Source organism: Amia ocellicauda, chromosome 9 (genome assembly GCF_036373705.1).
Source record: "Amia ocellicauda isolate fAmiCal2 chromosome 9, fAmiCal2.hap1, whole genome shotgun sequence".
In the NCBI taxonomy this organism is placed as follows: Eukaryota; Metazoa; Chordata; class Actinopteri; order Amiiformes; family Amiidae; genus Amia; species Amia ocellicauda.
This window is the reverse complement of record NC_089858.1, coordinates 585,265-607,922: the sequence shown is the minus strand read 5'-3', so window position 1 is coordinate 607,922 and position 22,658 is coordinate 585,265. Positions and strand designations below refer to the sequence as shown.

General features: G+C 41.3%; 1 protein-coding gene across 1 annotated transcript in view; it reads left to right on the top strand.

Annotated features, from left to right (window-relative positions):
- The window catches only part of astn2 (astrotactin 2), a 492,640-nt gene that overhangs the window by 401,701 nt on the left and 68,281 nt on the right, over window positions 1-22,658 (top strand). The window lies entirely within an intron of this gene.

Here is a 22,658-nt window from a genome sequence, read left to right as displayed (position 1 = left end):
CAAAATAAACTATCCATGTGTCTTTGTTTTACTGCGGTGGGGAATTCCTCCCAATTTGTGTTGATTGCTCTAGTGGGAGGGAAACCACATGAGAGGATGCTGAGAGAAGGAGCCCCCAGGCCTGGCCTTGGGTGGTTAAGCTACGGGTCGTGTTCTCATATGGACATTCGGTCTGTGGTCCACAGTGAGGGAAGTTATCTTGGGAAGTTCATAGGAGGAGAAATGCAGGCATCGATTCCTAAAATAGCCCAGTGCACCCCAGGGCACCCAGACCAGCTCCTGTGAACAAACAGGAGTGAGAAACTGAAAACAGACAACAAAGCAATTAAAAATACAAATTTTATTGAAATAGTGCATCTTGTATTCAAAACATTTTTTTTTTTAGTATACAATCTAATAATAGATGCCATTGGAACACAATACTCAAGCTTTTTAACGTAATCATCATCTTGAATTCACCTACAGACATAAGAGATTTCAATATTACCTTTATACAGTGATGATTGCAAATCACAAAGCTTTTCAATCTTTCAAGGTTTTGAATCTCCATCCAATGGACACAGTGCCAGGCACTTTATTTTCAGGGACATTACGTCAAATAAATCTGTTAAGTCAGGAGATTTGGTATATCTGCGATGGGTGGCTTCACACATGACCTTGGCAGAAAATCCTGTATTAGTTACCTACTCTCTATGAACCCTGAAAGAAAACCGGGACATGTTACTCCATATAGTTATAAATAAATAAACCTTACATTGTATTTTTGGGACTCGGAGTCCTTGTTTATATAGTTGTTGTTTCTACTTTGAAAAGCCCTTCAAAATAGTTTTGCCATAATTATCACTGTTTCCACATATACCAGTATTTCACTCCTGCTGTCAATCCAGTGCTGATGTCGGAGATGATGATTAGGACTATAATGTAAGTTCTGCCAACCATCTTAAAACCTAAATGGTTCTTCTCACTCTGAAACTGGCAGAGCTTTTCCGAACTGGTGATTTGAGCTGCTCCTCTGAGTAAATTCTGAGCCGTGCTGCTCTGAAAAGGCTGTGCCGTCTGATTAAACCCTATATGTGTGCTAATTTAAAAGAAAGGTTAAGCATGTGTTTCCCATTAGCGAAAGCCAGTTGGAATCTCCGATTGACGGGGGTGTTGAGTTGCCAGTGACGGTGGGTAATTAGACAGGATCGAAGCTCGGCATCACCTCCGAGGGCATGAGTCACAGCCCGGTGATGCGCAGTCAAACCAGCGCAGTGAGCTAATGAGCGTTAGTCATCAGGCCCAGCGTGAGGAACGCTCGACTCCAGGACAAACAATCTCCTGCACTGCTGGGCCAACGGCGACCGGACAACAGACGACGCTCACACATGGGGGGCAGGGGGCAGGCGCGGCTCATTTCCCCTCACTGATCACCTCCTGAACATCCCAGTGAGAGACACATCTACGACACATTGTCTGTTCAAGAGCACTGGTGATAGCGCTGGGGATTTTCCTTTTCTTCTTGTCTGTATTGATTGTTCAGTTAATTAATGATTGAAGTGCCTGCTTTGATAAATCAGAAGACTATTAATGAGTCGTCTAAAACAAGATCCATTAATACGAATGAATGTATTACCATAGTTGATCAAAATGGAATAACTTCTAATCTGATATTCATAAATAGATAGATAAAGATGTGTATAATGAGATCTAGCACAGTAAGAATTCGGCAGAACTCCAGGGCAAACCATTATATACTTCACTTAGCCATTATAAGAACATAAGAAAGTGTCCAATCGAGAGGAGGCCATTCGCCCCATCGTGGTCGTTTGGTGTCCATTAATAACTAAGTGATCAAGGATCCTATCCAGTCTGTTTCTGAATGTTCCCAAATTGTCTCTTCAGCCACATCGCTGGGGAGTTTGTTCAGATTGTGACGCCTCTCTGTGTGAAGAAGTGTCTCCTGTTTTCTGTCTTGAATGCCTCGAAGGCCAATTTCCATTTGTGTCCCCGGGTGCGTGTGTGTCCCTGATCTGGAAAAGCTCCTCTGGTTTGATGTGGTCGATGCCCTTCATGATGTTGAAGACTTGGATCAAGTCCACATGTAATCTCCTCTGTTCCAGGGTGAAAAGATTTGTTTCCCTCAGTCTCTCTGAGTATGAGATACCCAACTAAAAATATATCTATCGTGTAACAGTTCAGTTCTCACTAACAATGTCCAAAATAGTGCTTTTGTAGGTGTTGATGCTACATCACATCTCCTGTGACAGAGGAGGGCCTTTGTATACCTGTGTTGTTCAGGGTGATACACAAAGGCAATGCAAAAACAAAGCTTCTCTTCTGTGAAACAGTTTACTCTGGTTATAAATTACATGAATGTTAGAAAGGAGTTCAGCCATTTTTGTCAGCAGCTGCAGATTTATTTGGTGAAATTTTTATCCACAGCTTTATTATCTTGCATGTTACATGGAGTGACGGTTTTACCTGAAGAAATGGGATGGAAGCCAAATTTAAAGTAGGTCCTGGAAAGGAAAGACAACTATTAAAGCACAGCGCAAAATCAGAGCTGTGCAATCCAATGCAATAACAGCAAATCCAATGCAAATATATGTAAAAGTCTGACACATATGTCATCATGTGTATCATGTATATATATTCGTTTTTTTGTTTGTTTTGCAGATTATGCTCAGTTTTGTTACTCACGAGTATCGGATGGCAGCACAGGTATGGACAGGCCAGGGAAAGTCGTACTGCTGTTAATGGCATCTGTCCCGAATCTGAATATCATTAATGCGTGACTGAGCTTCCTTGCGCCGCTTATTCACACAGCGACTCCTCACTGGTGATGCTGCGACGTCACCTCATCAGCCTATAAAGGCACTGAGCTGCGTGTCTCACATTCCTTGCTTTTGATTTATATCTGAATGAATCACGAAGGCATGTCCTTCCATTACCTTGGATCTGTTCAGAAGAATGAGAGAGAGCGGGAGAGAGGAAAAAAAATGTATTTTGAACAGTTCCCAGCTTCCTCACACATTTTTTCAGGTGAGGTCAGGCCTCCGCAAAGAGAGCCTTTTCCTTTGATGTGGTTGGACACGGGCCTAGTTGTCAGTCTATAAATCCATCCGATTTATTCGCCTCCAGACTCTCCAACAGCCCAGACAATCACTTAGATCTCCCAACCGCTATCATTTGTCTGCTACACTTCGAAGGCATTATCCTTCTACATGCTCCGTTAAATTTTTTCCACCACTTATACTTCACTTTCGAAACTTTGTAAGTGCTTTAATTAATTCGGCTTAATTGGATTATCGTTTTTTTAATGATTGTGTCATTAGCTCAGACACAAGAGGATTGACTGCAGTTGGATCCTCTGATATAAAGGGTAGGTGAGCAGACGGGTGGTGTGTGGACAGACTCCGCCGGCTTGACGGTGCCTTTAAAGGCGATTGCTCAGAGGCTTACAGTACGGCTTGGCAACACACCGAACACGCCGACCCCAGAGTTACTTATCTTGTCCTGAAGTTACTGTCTGACTCCCAGTTCACCTTAAATGTATAGGAGTCAGCTCAGATGTGATCCCAGAAGAGGGAGGAAGACTATGGATATGTCTGTAGTGCTCAACAACAAGCACGGGTCTGGAGTTTAGAGTAGTCAGGCACAGGTGTAAGGAGGTATCTGTGGTTGTCCAGTAGGATGCCTGTGTGTTTGTTTGTTTGTTAGAGTAATAATTTTGAGGTTTCACCAGCTATGACAACTTAACTTGGACAATATCTGTTGTCTGAAGTTGCCAGGGCAAAGAACCCCTGTCTTTGATCTCTAGGTCTTGTTGTTTATCCACATATCGAGCACATTTCAGAACACTGCGTTTTTACTCCCTTCAGGGCAGAAAGTCATGCCACACATGTATGTTTACTTAACAAAATAGTAAGTTATGCAAACCACCTCCACAGTACAAGGAGGGCCACCATTTCCTATAACTATTCATTATAAAATACAAATGTTAGTTTTACCCTTTGGCTACAGGTTTTACTAATAAAATGAAAGAGGTATGATCTCAATTTCTTGTCTTTAACTTTGAAAATTATTATTTGTATTAATCACATCACTGTGACAGTGTATGGTTGTTATTTTTATTCATAGTTTTTCAGCAAAGGTTACTCTGGGTGTCCAGGTTGCCTGACACTGTAAACGAACTGAAAATTATATAATAATAGGATGCAGATCGAGTATTGTAGGGTGAGGTTATGAAGGACTCAGCCCTCAGTGAGGAGACCTTGGCTCTGAGTGAAATGCACAGTGCTGTGTGTTGTTCAACACTGTATTCCTCTGAGCTCTCGGGCTGCACTGGAGGCTTTATCGCGCCCCATCATGCATAGACGTACACAAAGAGAAGCCATGCCAGGCCGATATCCCCACAGCAGCTGAACTGACAAACACATGGCACAGGATTCCATTGGATTTGCAACCCTAGCCGCTGAGGTCAATAAGTCGCAGGCCTGGAAGGGGACATGAAACCACAAGAGAAGGCCATAAATATTTTATAGGTACACCCTCGGTGTGGACCTGATACCAAATCAATAGATGGCTGAGCCCCGCGTTGGAAACTGTGTACCGTTATCTGGGCTGATGGGCCCCACTCACTGCGTATTACTGCGCTTTTAGAGGACCGAAGAGCCGCAATCTCAGCCTGCGTATCCCTTCGGTATTGATCGTACTGAGGGGACGGATGGGACAGGGTTATGTCTTTTGATACCGACCCCAGCGGGAGTCAGGACATGGGTCTCATGATCGAGAGCACAGAGAGACTCACTGTAGACTGGGCTCTCAGCCCAGCCCAGTAGCTGTGAGACTTCTTTGCCTTGAAGAAGTCGAAGAAACGTAGGAATTACTGCCCGATTCTGTTACATAGTCAATCTAATGCCCCTGACATCACATGTTAAGGAGAGTCTTTTTTTATTCTTATTCAAACACTTTTTTTGTTTAAGTTTCTTTATCCCTCTCTTGAAAACAAAATAATTACTTACAGATCATCAGAGGCAGAGAAGCTTTACCCAGTTTGACTCGCAAAACAATCTGAGATTCATCACCAGGCTTTCATAGCATGATGTCAAAGCTGTGAACTTCGCTTTGATGTATTAAGAAGTGATTGAGGGAACTGGCAAATCCCTGCTCCTCAGTGCGTTGTGCACATGTTGCTTTTAACGGCAGCCTTTATCCACTTTGCTGACTAACTTGTGAGCACACCTGCTGGGCACTGGAGCTCGAGTAGGATGTCCAAACAAGCAACAAAAACATTGCAGAGAGTTGTACATATCTCACTGTTGTGTCTCTCTTTTAAGATCATTTATATTCCAGAGAATATATTGGAAACACTGACGTCGAAATCATTGGCAAGTTTAGCCGGTCAGTGAAAGAGTTTACTGTATACAGGAATCTTCCACGCATTCATTGACGAATCATTAATATGAAAGTATAGCTGTTATGTATATGCACAGAACGTTCTGACAGTGCTGAAATGTTATACCGATGCATGGCAAGTCTGAGAGTGGCAGGAGAGTGATGAACTGCTTTACGGCAGAGAGATGAGAGTGGATAATTAAAGCAGTCACATGTTAAGCATACCCGAGGTTATTGCGTCTTTTATTTACCAATATAACAATAGCCTCTTTACATTTAGTTCTAACTTTTGATTAGATTAAAATATGCATAATTTATTAATATTTGATTAATTTAATTGACTATGCCCTCCTTGTGTTGCTCTTGTGCTTGGACGTCACAGATCATACATGCCTCTCATGTGGGAATAGAAATACTTAGAGGATTTTGTATCTCTGTGAGGAGCACTCTATTACTCACGGTCTGTGATGAACTGTTTCAGCAGAGATAAAAGATGTCTTCAGTGATATTAGGAGGGGCTCTTTTTACGTCTTTCTTTTGCTGTAAGCGTTTCATGAGCAATGAGAGTGAACCCTCATCCACACATAGTGTAATTATAGTGGACATTTTTGTTACCTCCATGTAATACCTTGCACTTGTCAACCTGGCAGATAAAATTCAATGTGGACAAGTGCAAGGTATTAAATGCAGGCAATAAAAATGTCCACTATAATTACACTATGGGAGGAATAGAACTGGATGTAGTAACGCTTGAGAAAGACCTAGGAGTCTATGTGGACTCCTCACTTTCTCCATCCAAACAATGTGGGGAAGCAATAAAAAAGGGAAACAGGATGTTAGGGTATATTGTCAAAAGTGTAGAACTGAGAACAAGGGCAGTGATGTTCAGACTGTACAATGGACTAGTTAGAGCTCATCTGGATACTGTGGACAGTTCTGGGCTCCACACTTCAAGATAGATATCGCTGCTCTAGAGGCAGTTCAGAGGAGAGCAACCAGACTTATTCCAGGTCTGAAGGGAATGTCCTACTGAGAGACTGAGGAACTGAACCTTTTCACCCTGGAACAGAGGAGACTACGTGGGGACTTGATCCAAGTCTTCAACATCATGAAAGGCATCGACCACATCAAACCAGAGGAGCTTTTCCAGATCAGCAGGGACACACACACCCGAGGACACCAATGGAAATTGGGCTTCAAGCCATTCAAGACAGAAAACAGGAGACACTTCTTCACACAGAGAGGCGTCACAATCTGAACAAACTCCCCAGCGATGTGGCTGAAGAGACAATTTGGGAACAGTCAAAAACAGACTGGATAGGATCCTTGATCACTTAGTTATTAATGGACACCAAACTAGCACGATGGGGCGAATGGCCTCCTCTCGATTGGACACTTTCTTATGTTCTTATGCTCTTAAAACTGGAGGCCGTGTTCTCCATGTGACCCAGTGCAGACGGATTGAAGCCCTAGTACATAAAGAAAGTGGCACATGGAACATGTTAGCAAACATTGCTGTTGCAAACGATTTGCCGGTGCTTTCCTGGGCTGAGTATGGGATCAATAATAGACTACCAGAGCAGACTTTACTGATCGCTTACCTAATGTTACAACTGTCCACATTTGCGGCTCTGTTCCCGGGCCAGGCGCTCAGCAGAACCATCTGTCCGCTTGTCTCTTCTCATTCTCTCGCTGAGGATTACAGATGTTGAAATCCTGCTCACCCTTCTGATACCAGATCACTGTTTTCACTTCCTCGCTTGTTTACAGCTTCTGGCTATTAGTGGTATTTAAACTTGTTGCTGTTGTTGTTGTACATAATATTTTTCCCAGTTTGCATGTAAAGTAGCACAAATGTCAAACATGTTGATTGTAATTGTGTGCAGCTTCAATGGTGACACACTGCATTAGTCAGACAGCATGCGGACATCGTTAATCTTGTTTGCTATTGTAATCCGATCGTTTGCCGCAGATTTTTTTTTGATGGTCTTCTTTGTGTTGGTGACCACAGAGCAAAGGGCTTCTATCAGCATCTGAGCAGTCTGGGAGAATCTGATGTTTCAAAAGTCAAGAGAAGACAGATTTGATTCATATGGCCGACCAACTTTTGGGATAATTTTGGGATCGATGTGGTAACTGTTTTTCATGTCCGTTTGCCTGCTGCTGTTTTTACCCTCATGCAGTAGTAACTTTCCCCAGACTATTACTGCAGTTCGGGTGGTTTATTGTTAATAAAAGACAACAGAAACACAGCAGAGGGTTTGATCCGTCTGAAGCCTTCCTGTCCTCTTTTTCGAAACCACCTCGCCGAAGTCAGATGCCAGTGATGTCAGCCACGTCACGCTGTTGGGAAGAACCAGACGCTCTGTTTTCGGTGACGCGTCAGTCTGCCGTCTCCATGGTGTGGCAGCACTATCTGGGGAGCAGAGCGGCTGATTCTCCCCTCGATCAGAGCCGCTTATTATCTCCATCTCATTACCAGTGCATGTTGACATAATAACTTGTAAACCCTCCAATTTAGTTAGCCAGATCCACGATAAGCTGAAATCAAACAGATTCAATTAAAATTAGATAGTGTCCTTGAGGATGATTGCAGATAACGGATCACTGTGGCTCCACTGCTTTTTTTTTTTTTTTTTAATAAAAGATGACCTCATCGCCCAAAATTGATTTTTGCTTCCTCATCATGAGCTCCACCATCAGCAGATTGAAGAGCGGGATGCCAGCCAAGCTCTGATCTCCACGGCTCAGTCTGTCACACAACGCCACGGAGAAACGCCACGGAATGAATGTTAAGCCATCCATTAAAGATGTGACCCCGTTTCATTTATTTTACTTTCGCTAGACGTGGCCAGCCTTCAGCACATTTGTTTTGCTCAGTGGAGTTTATCTTACATTAACACACCAAGATCTTTTCTCTTGCTCTCTCTCTCACTCTGGTGTCGTATCACCTGAGGTGAAAAGGCAGTATCGCTTTCCCAGAGATAAACTCAATGCCTTTTTATGTCAGCTAAGCATTTTTCGTCTGTTAAATGATGCTCCTGAAGCCAACTGAATCCAGTTGCTTTAAAGGCTTCTGTGTCAGTGGCTTTTAGTTTAGATTATCAAGGACTTCTGTGCCTTTTTCAATAAAGAAACCTGGTGACACTTTACAATCAGTCTCAAAGTTACAGGATATGGAAGGACACCATTGTAACTATGTTTGTTACAAAGATTTGTTTTTTAAATGCATATGTGATTACATATAAAACTGGTCCCGATTTCCATGACCCAAGATCTCTTGAAGGGAATGTCCTACTGAGAGACTGAGGGACCTGAACCTTTTCACCCTGGAACAGAGGAGACTACCTGGGGACTTGATCCAAGTCTTCAAAATCATGAAAGGCATCGACCACATCAAACCAGAGGAGCTTTTCCAGATCAGCAGGGACACACGCACCCGGGGACACAAATGGAAATTGGGCTTCAAGGCATTCAAGACAGAAAACAGGAGACACTTCTTCACACAGAGAGGCGTCACAATCTGAACAAACTCCCCAGCAATGTGGCTGAAGAGACAATTTGGGAACATTCAAAAACAGACTGGATAGGATCCTTGGATCACTTAGTTATTAATGGACACCAAACGAGCAGGATGGGGCAAATGGCCTCCTCTCCACTGGACACCTCAATGTTCGTATATTCGTAAGTGAAAAGACTGTGTCCATTCCTTCTCCACCTTTTCCACAGAGTTGTATTCCCACAGTCTTCTCTTCCGTATATTTCAGGTTTGCAGAGTTCACTGGTCACCACAAACGATTAACAAAATCTCCTGAAGCTCATGGAAACAAAACAATAAAATGGTGTCGAGGCCCTGGATGATTTCCTCTCGAGGTCCTTATTATGACCCGTAGATGAGACACCAGGGTCCTGTCCAAGCTTTAAGTATCTTTTCCTCCTGAAAAAAATATGAACAACACCGATTAGATCAGACAGCATTTCCCATAAGGAAGCTTTTAATCAATAAGTTTTGGCACTGATTCAAGTCCCTAGGTTATAGTGATAATGGTGATTGTGCCATGCAATAAATGAAATGGATGTGGTGATGTCAGAATAACAAGTGGCTCATTGAGATTCAGAGCAGAGAGCGACGTGTTGGCTGTATCTCTCACAGCGCCTCTGTTTTATGGCTTAAAACACATTATGCTCTTGAAAACTAATTGACATTGCCCTTTAAAAGTATTACATTGTTTGTAGTGAGAGGCTAGACTGGATTGAAATGGAACAAAAAGGGAGGAAATGCACTGAAGCTAAAATCCACTTTCTCTTTTTTCCTTTAAGTAGATTAAATATTATCTTCCATTCCTTTTGGTTTACTTCAGTTCAAACTAGATGTATATAATATTTTCACATTCCTGTGCACCAAATGGCTTATGTTTTCCTTGAGTTGGCTTCCTATGTAAGGTACCTATTTTAAAATGTAAGAATTGAATAAATAAACGTAAAGATCAAGTTTAAAATATATGTAGCACAGACCAAAGCAAGCTGTTTTACTAGGTTGATAGACTAATCATTTTCAATTGCTTGTTTTCTCTGAAACGATAAAACAAAGAATGTGTGTAGGTTTATGTTTCTGGAACGGTTTACATGGAATCGAGACATGAAAACAAATTTCGAAGCATACAAATGGCTGTTAACAGAGTTACAATGATAAGGTGGTATTTTCTTAACATCAAGGTTTGAAGCTGATGTGAACTGGAATATATTTGCAGGAAAAGCATGTTAGAGGAAACTCCTGCCGCAGTGGCCTCTAGGGTGTTAAAACTAAACTAAAAGGGTTCAGAGATTTTTTTCCCTCCGTGGTAGAGGTTATTATCTGGAATTTCAAACACATGGTACCAGTGTTTGGCCAGTGAACCATGAAAGGCCAATATCAGTGCAAGAACAACACTGTGGTGGAAGTTGATACACACAGGCTTTTATTTGTTCATGTGACAGCATGGTAGACCAACAGTTAATTGAAAGATGTAATTCAAGATCTTACGTCATCCTTCAGGGTTTTTAAAAGGAGGCTGAGTATGTGTGTGTGTGGGGGGGTGGGGTGGGTGTTAATTAAGACCATTCGACAATATTCAAGCCTTTCCGGACTCACTCTCCATAAAAGAGCAACCCCCTCCTGGCGTTACCCTCACACTGCATAATTATTACAATCGCATGTGGAAATGTAGGTTCAGAATTAATTGAATGCCAAGCCCCTTGATTTCCTGTGTGTGTGTGTGAACTGTATGTAGTTAATGAAGTAGTTCTTAGCTTCCTGAATCGCTCTTAAATAAGCGCGCGCCCCCACGTGTCTCCTGGTCGTCCCTGCGTGGCAATGCTATCCGACCAATCGCTTTGCAGTGGAAAATCGTGGTCCTGTGAAGTGCTGGTAAATATTTTGTTGAAACACAACTGCGCCGAGAAGGGCTTTGAAGGGCTGAACAGGCTTGGCTACTGCAGGATCGCGATGGTTATGTCTGGGTGTAACTGAAAGAGGAAGTGGTTTTGTCAAATAAATCTCTCTCCCTCTCTCTGCTTTCCAAAGTGGTCGTCTTGTTTGTTTTTCCGCACAGCTGTCGGCTCGCGGCACTCATGTTTGCGTGGTTTGCTGTGGGCGGAGCGGTGTGTGTTTCAGAGTGGACCGGACCTTCCTGCAGATCTGTATGCTTTCATGACTTCGACACGCCACCCCGCCACGCACGCGCACACACGTACAGAACCCTCACCACTGCCACCTCCAACCTCTGCTGTAAGACTGAGATTTTCATAATTAGATTTCTGTGTGGTCTAGCTGGTTCAGTCTTGGCACTGTCTAATTATTAAAACAATAGTGTATCATATTTTGCTTGTGCGGGAGGTATATTGCCCGGGGGCGCTCTAATGTTGTGTGTTGTTCTTCGGACTGCCCCTTGTTTTGTGTTTTCATTCTCCTCCAATGTGTTACAAATGTTTCCGATTACAAACTGTTCTGTTTCCAACTGTAAATACAGCACAGAATGTTCTCTCTGGCAGCGTGTCGTTTACGCTTGGAAGTCTCGGGTTTGTATTTTGCGTCATTGCACTCAGAAGCACGCGATAGTCCATCCAGTTCAAACACTGTGATCGAATGATTAGAAAACTATGGACAGTTATGTACAACTTCACCTTTCAGGGAGCCCAGTAGGACCGGGATAGTTTGTTTCCTCGAATCACCGATTCTTCTACCACGGGGACAGAGGACTTCCAAGAACAATAGATGTTAACGAGCTATTCCTATGTGTGGGTTTGAAATTATTAATGGCAAAATAAAGGTAGCTGTCCAAAAACAAAGTCTCAATCCCATTGAGTGTATTGGCAGCTCAGGGACTTTTCAGATCAGAAGTAATTTTTAACTGACTTCACTTGGAAGGTTATTAGGGAAGGCATTCCTCCAAATAAAGCTCCAAGTCAAAGTAGTGTGGTAGGCTGTAAACTTAAAGAATTTGTTGACTACTGCCTGTAGCCTCACTGAGGTATTTTTAAGACAGTTTTAAAGGAAATGTTGGAGACTGTTTCCCAGAAAAATAACACCTGAGCTGACCAGTAGAAAAAGAACAGCCCAATATATTTCTCATTAAAAGCATACATTTACACTAAACATCATCTGGGATTTTATGCAAAACACCACAACGCACTGCATTTAATGTAATGCTTCTATTCTTATCATCATCACTTCCCGCACTGAACCGCATTCACACCGCATTCGAGCAGTTATGGTCGGTGTAATTACGATGCATGGAGCTGCATTCTCCTCCGCTGGTGTAATCCACCGAATGTCGCCTTTGTCTCCCTGCACTTTCAGTCATCGATTCTGTAAAATGCAATGGACCGAACATTGGACGGGTCTTGTTTTCGATGTCGGGGAATTAAAGGTGCAGTCTGGGGATCAGGTACTGCAGTTGTAACATGAGGCATTGCTCATAATTTCAGTTTGAAAAACAGCTGGCTCAGTTTCCCGGCTCCTGCAATCGGTATTGATTGACCAGATATTTACAGTCGGCACTTCAAACTTGACATGATCCTGCTATAAAAGTAATTCATGCAGTGAGAGCTGGCAATGGGAGTTATATTGTGGTGGAGCCCCCAAAGATTTAGAGGTTTGTGGCAGTCACATAATGTCTGCATGCTTTATTATTCCAAAAAACAAACATGGATGTGTGCCATACAGTGTGTAACACTGACTGGTCTCAGAGTCTGTGGGGGTCTGACTCCTGTCTGGGCATTGCGTGTTTCAAGATGTGACCCCGAGAACGGGAGAGAGATCTCGGGACAACAAACACACAACCAGATAAGTCTGGTTTTGAATTGCCGATCTGGGGAAGGGAATCCAAGGGGAAGAACAACATTGCGATTGTTATTACAAAGGGTTACTGTTCGCTATGTACAGAAGTGCATTTGCATTTGTTCAAGTACTGCTGGTGCCCTTCGATTACACTTTCAATGAACTGCAATGAAAGAGTTTGTGTGGCTACTTTACCATAAGGAAATCTGTGTGCAAAGTCTGCTAAGAAATATAATAAAGTGAATCCAGAAGCCCCATACATATATATATATATATATATATATATATATATATATATATATATATATATATATATATGGATGTATCTTTTTCAGTAATTGGGGGGATCTAGTGTCCAGGAATCTTTTTCCCATAAACTTTGATTTTATTTGTTTTCATTTCCCAGGTGGTTATTAAAAGCAAATGGAACTGATATGTCCCCATATAAAGAAATGTACACCAATTTAACATTCAGAACATTTCACATGGACTTTAGTTGGTGGTTATATGTGCTTGAATTTCTTCAAAAGAAACAACATATTGAAAAATGTATTACTTGTTTCTTACTAAATTCCCGGCAATGGTCTTTTCTAATTGGAAATTGGGGTTAAAAAAACAGAATATAGGGAGAGAGAGCGAGAGAGAGAGAGAGAAATAGAGAGGGAGAGCTGAAAGCAGAACTGAGCTGTTCTGGGGTGAGAGCTGTGATTATAGTGGATGCTGTGATGCAGGAACACAATCATCAATATTAAACCTGAATGCAGAAAAGAGTCTCTAGCTTATTAAAATAAAAAGCTTGAAGCAACTGAAAGACACACACACATTTTAATTAATACAGTGAATGCATAAAGCAAACCACCAAGTGTTGTGTAATGTCCAAGCCCAGGCCAGATGTCTGTGCGTATTTGCCAGCCTGTCACTTCTGAGTGTTGTTTCTGGGCCGTATTGTGAGCCGACGCACCGAGTCTGTTGCTCATTGCCCTGGAATTACACACTCCTGACTGGATTCCATTCATATGTATCACAAGTGATTGACCATTTTCCTGATAAATCCAAAAATATGACTGAAAATTGCACGAGAGATTCTGAGAGCTGCTTATAATATATGTGTGTCAACAGATATAGAGTTTGAGCTTGAAAAGGAGAAATGTAAAACACAGATATTAAGTATAATACAGATATGTCAGTTCTGTGACGGGCAGAAGACTTTGAATTTGAACCAAATGCAAGCAAGTACCCTTGAGCTCTATACAGTCCCATCTGTGTACGCATCACTCATAATCTGGCTCAAACAAGAGCGACACACAAAACAATTCTTATTTGTTTTTGTGCACTGAGGTTTTCAGTGTACTTGTACTATTTATGAATGTCATCTAATTTCATTTTGAAATGAAAATGTGCCACCGATTGAGAACAGAACCATGCTTGAAACTGGAGCGAACATCTCCCTACGTCTTCCAAGTCTTTAAAGAGACAGAATATCCACAAAAGCAGATCACTGACTGGAGTCTGTCCCATGAATTGCGCTTTCTTGAGATGTACTGTCTTTCTCCCTATGGATTAACCTATTAAAGCTGTACCAGGGCAAGACCCGAAGCCCGGCCATATACAGAACCATTAGGAGACTTCATTACAGAGCAATCCTGCCGCACGATATGAGCAGATGTCTCGGGTTACTGGAGGTTCTTAGAAAATGTTTACATTAAGCTGCAATACATTCAGATGTACTCCTGTGTGTGCGTTAATGTGGAGCTGCTGAATTATCCAGGCTGTTGAATGCATTTGACACAATAATTCCCAACTACTGATTACTGTGCACAAATACGCACAAAACAAAATATAATTCAAGTTACAATAATGATGTTTAATGCATTCTTAGGTTAACAGGGAGTAAAACTGAAATAGTAGAAACTATAAGAGCAGAGATAAGGAGACGGAATTTACAACTTCAAGGTCTTTGTTTGTCTTTGTTCCCACTAAAAATACTAGATAAACAACAGCGACACAGTTTTGGGAAAGATGATTTTTTAAATAAAAACAATATACTGACTGTGATGAGATATATGTGGAGCGGGTGCAGGCTGCAGCTCCCGCTCAGGATTCAACGCACAGTTTCTTCACATTGGAGTGACAAACAAGCTACACCAAAAGACCCGTCTCCCGCCGTGAGGTTTATACACCCGACTGATCACACGGAGGGTCTGAGTCACCTGTATACAGTGAACACAGAGATGATGGTTATTCTTTCAATGATATGAAATGACAAATGTCCAGGGGATTTCTGGCCCATCAGTGTTCTCTGCTACCCCATATAGTCCCATATCTGAAGTAGCGTTTGTGACAATGAGGAGATATTTGAATGACCGGGAGTGTCCTGGTACTGCGAGTTTGCAAGAGAAGCATCTCAGACAGGAGACTTTACCGTCAAATGTAATAAATGTCTGCTCTCTGTAAAAGCAGTTGACATTTAGTCATTTGGTTGAAGCCAAAAAGCCGAAGCAACAGAGCGTCATTCAGCTGCACCTGGCTCATGCAAGTGAAATATGCCTTGAGAGAATCTGTTCTTTTTTTAAGACTTTATTACCTGAAGCAAATTAAAACAGAATCACATCTGTGACCGAGGAGAAACTGTGAGCGATAATGTTTAGCACAGATGTCCCAACATAACATAAGCGCTGCCTAATCGAAATCGTAATTTCTTGCTGGTTTTCTGAAGGAAGTGTAGCCCGTTGATTTCCTTTGGCCATGTCTGCGGGTCAAGCGAGGACACACTGTGTTCATCTGTGCGCTGCCAGGCGTGAGGAATGACCTCTCTAATAGGAACTGAAGGAAAAGCACAACAGAAAACTGGAAAACTGTGCATGTGTGTAATTTACATAAGAGCAAACTGTCCAAGTGCGAAGCGCAGCGCTGGCTTCCCCTGTGGTGGTAGTAAAACTATTTTGTAGGTGATTTATACTTTTCTGTGACCAGCACAACACCCATTGACAGGTGTAATAAAATGCTTAGATGTACTATACACATTTTTTTTATCAAGTAATTTAAGACCGAGTTATATATTTTGTTTCTTTACATAATTTGTGTTGCAATGAAACATATAGCCTCGTTTTTCAAAGTCTGGGTTGCGGGAGATTAAAAATGGGTCGCCAAAACAAATTGTAGAATATGTTTGTTCTCTCTGGTTTTCTCTTGGAGTATAATAAAATTACTATCTGCAGCACGCCTGATAGTCACATGAGGCTATATACCACAGAGCACTCTGTAAGCATGGCTATTCAGTGAGCGCCCAACTGAAACAGTCCGTCGCCGGAGCAAAACCTCCGCGACAGAACACTGCCCCGATCACCAGCATCATCTGTCGACCAACTATAACCGTGCAGCGCTGGGCCGCTACTCTAGAGACAACACTGATTAGAGCAGACATGGGGATGAAGCAGTTCAATTTGTTTTCACCTCCCACAGACTGGTACAAGTCTAGGCCCTAAGCCGTGGACCCCCAGAGATTCAGTTTCTCCTACATGCCATCCATAGGAGTTTTTAGTTTTTCTCTCCTCCGTGCCTAAATGGTTTATTAACTTAAATGTTCACTCACTTTATTCTAGATCATGTAAAATATTTACAGGTCTATATTTTTATTTTATTGTATTTATGTATTTTATTTTGCTGTCCGTTTGTTGTATGTTTACCAGTCTGTAAAGCGCTCTGTGGCTACCCTGCGAAGGGCGCTATACAAATAAAAATTGATTGATTGATTGATTGAAATTGGGTGACACTTCGTTATTTTCCATCACTTGTTTATTGATAGCTATTCTGTTTATAAATGCATATACGCGTGACATTATCATCACACTGGATTAGCATCTCATCGGGATATCCAGCTATCAGTAAAGCCAGCAGTTTGTTGCTTTTGCCTTTCAGGTGCGATATGGAATTTTCCGTTATGAGAATAAAGACAAAGTACAGAAATAGACTGAACTCTGTGCCTGACAGTGCAGACAGCCTTTGACTGGTTATTAGAAAGAAAAGGTGGGAGAAAGTAATGCTGACGTTTGGAAACACTGTGGAAGCATCTGGATTTAACGGAGTCTGTGCTCGACTTTGCAGGAGAAAAGCCAGGCGGGTCATGGGAAGAATATACTTTTGCTTTCTTGCTGTCTGGTGAATGTTTTGGGGGAGGTAGGTCTGTGCAAATTAGAATGATGACGTCTTTATTTTGTCAATACAGATATAGAATCGAGCTTATGTTTCATAGAGTCAAAGACGTGATTACTTTGTTTAACCTCCGCCCATGGTCAATGGCTGAACTGTTTCTGGAATTGTGTTGTCACAGTTTCTAAGGAAACACCGGGAGGGGCTAACAGTTGGCCAGGGTCAGGGCTGCATTTAGCCCTTTGCACACTGGATCTGATGATGCATCAAATTTGTACAGTCGTGAAAAGAGAAAAAAATAGTCTGCATCCGTATCCCACCTTGCACACTGAGACCGTCATTGTCGTTCGACAGAGGTGCATCATAGTTCGGTTCAATCCAATTTCACGTGCGTTAAAATGCGACCAATGGAAGACATGTGGATTGATGGAAAAGCTTATCATCTGCTTGTCTAACCATGAAGACTGAAGTTTACAACAAAGCAAATAATTAGACAGAAAATATATGGCAAGCTGTCACGGAGGAGTAGGACACTACTGATGCAGCTAGAATTCTCCTAGAAAGTGGGAAAGCACAAAAAAACTACAAAAATGTGATTTACATTAATTACAAATATTTGCACTTTCAAATCAACAGTTTAATGTTGAAGCGTGCATTCTGCTTGTTTTCTTTGTAGTGAGGTGTCCTTTGTTAGTGATTCATTTTTTTTTTTTTATCGTTGTTAAAATGATGAAAAATGTAAATGGGTGACAGACAGAGCCTCAGTACCTCTGCGCCACGGCTGTGGATAGCACTTGGTACTAGTTTAAAAAAGCTTTTAAAGGATCTGTTAGTTGCATTTTTTTAAATCCTCTTATTGCTTTTTGTATTGCTTGTTCCGCTGTATTGTCTTGCTTACTTTGTTTAAATTGTGCTGTTGTATTTTTCATTCTGGTGCATGTTTGTGTTTCTACTGCATATTGCCTGTTGTGTCTCTTTGCTGTGTCTGTTTTGACTCTTGCTTGACTCGTAGCGCTCTGTGTATGAGAAGAGTGTGTTTAAATAGAATGTATTAATATTGTATTATTGTATTATGTATTATTATTATTGAAACAGTGGCGTAGTTTGCGAGACATACACTGGTGTAAGAAACCGGAAAGACTGTGCGCTTGGCGTGGTTTAAATGTATCCTCTGTGCAATGTCCTTGACGGACAACTTTTCAGGTGTCGGATGCAGTTAGCAATGGCCTTGAGATAAGGCTAATCATATTTTGTTCACACAAAAACAAATCTCACAAATCAGACACACAAACTTCCAGCTACTATCCCATCAAATCCAAATTTCCATTATCCCACCCTTGATTAGCCATGATTGGCTAAAAATGACCAACATAATACAATATCTGCCAATTAATTGACAGCAATATTGCAAACCTGAATGTCAATTTGCACGTTGCGCGCAGTCTGAACTCCAGAAGGGAGAAGGGGATCGCTGGCACAAGCAGAGCTAATGTTAGATGCATCTTAAATGTGCCTTTAAATCTGTGCATGCAGTGTGAAGCCCCTGATGATGAAGAAAATATAATTAAATAAAAAGTAGGCCACAACATCTTACATTTTTTCAAAGTAGCTGTCATGTTAAAAAGGTTGGAGACCCCTGTTTAAAATTCAGTTGCCATAACGTGCATATACTCTCCCAATCAGTAACATCGCTCAGTTTTTTGGAGGCAGGATGCTGAACTGATCTCAATTAATTGTTTGTTGTGCACAGTAATTCAGCAATAAGATTCATTTGAGCAAATGTGTAGGAATACTTAACATGTGAATTTATTTCAGTTTAGCTTTAGCAGAAATTTTTAAATCCAGTTCTTTTTAAAAGTGTCCCGGGATTGTGGGGCCAGGTAGCAACCCTACTTAACGAGAGAACGAATGATCTGGTGACATAATAACAATATTGTACTTAATGAGAAATTGGGGCATATAGACTTTGTCTGATTGCATGTTCAGTGATTTTTTGTGTAGTCATTGTTAGTTGGGTCGCGAAGGTTTGTCATTTTAAAAATGTGGGTCGCCGGAAAAAACGTTTGAAAACCTCTGCTTTATAGTAGTGATTCTCATAGTGTTTTTATTCAAAAATCATGAGCAAATTCACATATTTGTAACATATTAACTCCAAATCCAAACCTTGCTCGTCTTGATCCGAACTACACAAACACAGAGCCCTGTCTACACACGCAACTCAAGACTGAGATGAACACTGCAATCTGCAATCTGTATTCAGAAGCCAGCATCGAGTCCCAAGTTCTTCACCGTCATCCATCCATCTCTCGCTTACATGCTTACTCCATCTCTTGCTCACACTCCACCTCTCCATCTATATACAGTTAGGTCCATAAATATTTGGACAGTGACACAATTGTGCTTTAACTGTAGACTTTCATCTTTAATTTGAGGGTAGTTACATCCAAATTGGGTGAACGGTGTAGGAATTACACCCATTTTTATAGGTGGTCCCCCTAATTTTAGGGGCTCATAAGTATTTGGACAAACTGACATAATCATTAATTAAATTGTGAGTTTCAATACTTGGTTGCAAATCTTTTGCAGTCAATGACTGCCTGAAGTCTGAACCCATAGACATCACCAGATGCTGGGTTTCTTCCCTGGTGATGCTCTGCCAGGCCTGCACTACAGCTGTCTTTAGCTCCTGATTGTTCTTGGGGCGTTTTGCCTTCAGTTTTGCCTTCAGCAAGTGAAATGCTGCTCAATTGGATTCAGGTCAGGTGATTGACTTGGCCATTGCAGAACATTCCACTTCTTCACCTTAAAAAGTCTTGGGTTGTTTTCGCAGTGTGCTTCTGGTCATTGTCCATCTGCACTATGAAGCGCCGTCCAATGAGTTTTGAAGCATTTGGCTGAATCTGAGCAGATAATACATCCCTAAACACTTCAGAATTCATCCTGCTGCTTTTGTCAGCAGTCACATTATCAATAAATACAAGGGAACCAGTTCCCTGGCAGCCATACATGCCCATGCCATAACATGCTCCACAGATGAGGTGGTATGCTTTGGATCATGAGCAGTTCCATCCCTTCTCCATACTTGTCTCTTCCCATCATTCTGGTACAAGTTGAGCTTTGTCTCATCTGTCCATAGGATGTTGTTCCAGAACTGTACAGGGTTCTTTAGATGTTTTTGGGCAAACTCTAATCTGGTAGTCCTGTTTTTGGGGCTTACCAATGGTTTACATCTTGTGGTAAACCCTCTGTATTTACTCTGGTGAAGTCTTCTCTTGATTGTTGACTTTGACACAGATACGCCTACCTCCTGGAGGGTGTTCTTGATCTGGCCCACTGTTGTGAAGGGGCTTTTTTTCATCAGGGAGAGAATTCTTCTGTCATCCAGCACAGTTGTTTTCTGTGGTCTTCCAGGCCTTTTGGTGTTCCTGAGCTCACCAGTGCGTTCTTTCTTTTTAAGAATGTACCAAATAGTTGTTTTGGCCACACCTAATGTTTTTGCTGTCTCTCTGATTGGTTTGTTTGGATTTCTCACATCTAAAAATTTGGATGTAACTACCCTCAAATTAAAGAGAAAGTCTACACTTAAAGCACGTCTTGATTGTTTCCTTTCAAATCCATTGTGGTGGCGTACAGAGCCAAAATGATGACAATTGTGTCACTGTCCAAGTATTTATGGACCTAACTACATAGGGTTACATTTTTATATAAAAAAAATATAATGAAGAGTAACATCAGATGCTTCTTTAAAAACTGCTCTTTCTTTACTACTGGAGTAATTGTTTTTGGTGTGAAGAAGCATTTAGTGAGTTTAATCATTGTAACTTGTGACTTTTAAAGTGATGTATTTAAAAGATGTTCTACAGTGACGATCGTTCATTTCCCCATGAAGATTGTATTTGTTTTCTGAATAATCCTAGCATGGCGACAGTCTGTAATTTCCCACTCACATTAAAGAGAGTTGACTTATATTGTTTGAAAAAAAACTTGGCCATGTGATGTTTCGTTTCATACCCATCCCAATAATAACACCAAACAAACAAAGTACATTGTATCTTGACTGAAACAGTTTGGCGAACGCTGAATTCAAGGAATGTTCTTAATTAAATAATGTCTGTTTGTTTTTATTGTTTGTTTTGATGAATGGGATCAAATTGGACATTCCTGAACTTTTCCAGATCTGTATTTAATGAAACCAATAACTGTCTACAAGTGTTTATAAAACAAGAAACATTACTAAACTTGTCAAAACAGATTAAGATAACAAACAGGGAAAGACATGTTGATATAACTCGCAAGCTCGAGCAACACAGCAAAGTGGTCAGATCCCAGATTTATGTCCTTTAAGTGTCTCGATCTCAGGGTATTGTTTTAGAGATGAGTACAGAACAGACAGTCGCCCAGCGCTGCCTGGCTGCCGCTTCATCACTCTGCATCAAGAGCGGGTTTCTGTCTTTAACGTTTTACTTAAACAGATTCAGGATGAGTTACTATATGAGGTTGTTCTGTTTAGCCTACAAGTTACATTGTTTCCGAGACAAGGCAAAGCTCTCAATGCTCTGAATTTGATTATTCTACTGTATTTCTTTTCAATGTAGATATCTTTGTCGGAATCATTTCTGACATATCCCTACACATTTTCAGTTGTCTTCTATCGCTCTTCCGGGAAGTCTGTATTTAGTTGAATATGTCCTTGCTCTGCTGATCTGTCTCCCTGGTTTGTGTTCTCCCAGTTGCCATGTTTGACCCTTTCACCTTGTGATGATGTAATCGACTCTTTGATTCTTTGCCTGTTGTTTCATCTTTCCGTGCTTCGGCTGCTTTGTGTATAATTTTAGATTTCAGCGTCTAGGTTTGGCATAACATATGGTAACACAGGGATCCCCAAATTGTCGATTAGTTGTTAAGTTCACATTTCCCAGAAACTTCTTTTATTTTGGGCATCTTGTTTTGAGAGGATATTAATGAAGTTAAACACATGATTGCGGAGCCCTTTCAGGTGGATATTGTTCACTTCAGTCTCCATGGGAAGTGCATATATGTTGAGCATCACTTGAATCACATTTTGTAAAGTAATTAATCCTCATGGAGGTCTTGAACTCATAATGTTAATTTAGTTTGGTTCAGTGCAAATACAAACAGTCATCCACAACCCACAGGTAATTTATAGGTCATTAGTTAAGTGTCTTCCCTCCCTATTCAGTTCTTTCAAAACTTATTCCAAAGCAGGACATAGAGAGAGTTATGTCCCTTTGGCAGACAGACACCTTTTCCTATCTTCTCACTTCCCTTTTGCAGCCCTGCTTCAAACGTGTGTAACGCAGACAACACACACATTCCCACAACCTGTTGATATATACTTTTCAATTACCGTTATAGCAGTTTAGAGCAGAGCACCACAGCCAGCAGCCCATTGAAGAGCTCTCAATAATCCCAGTGATCTCCTCGCTGCTTAACAACTACACTGCCTGGAGGGGAGGCGACCATAAGGCCTGTGCCCTGGACCCCCAGAGAGTTATTTTCTGCTGCATGCCTTCCATAGGAGTTTGTTTTTCTCCTCCATGCCTAATGATTTATTTTATGTTGGTTTACTTTATTTTAGTTAATTTCAACTGTTAAAAGTTTATTTTATTTATTTATTTACTTTGTCATAGTTCATCACTCTGTAAAGCGCTCTGTGCTTATCCTGCGAAGGGCGCTATACTAATCGATCAATTAATTGATTTTGGTGTATGCTTTTGTTATTTGCAGGACTGTGTGGGAGAGAAAGCTTTGTTTTTATTTCTCCTTTTTGAAAGATTCACATTGAATCAAA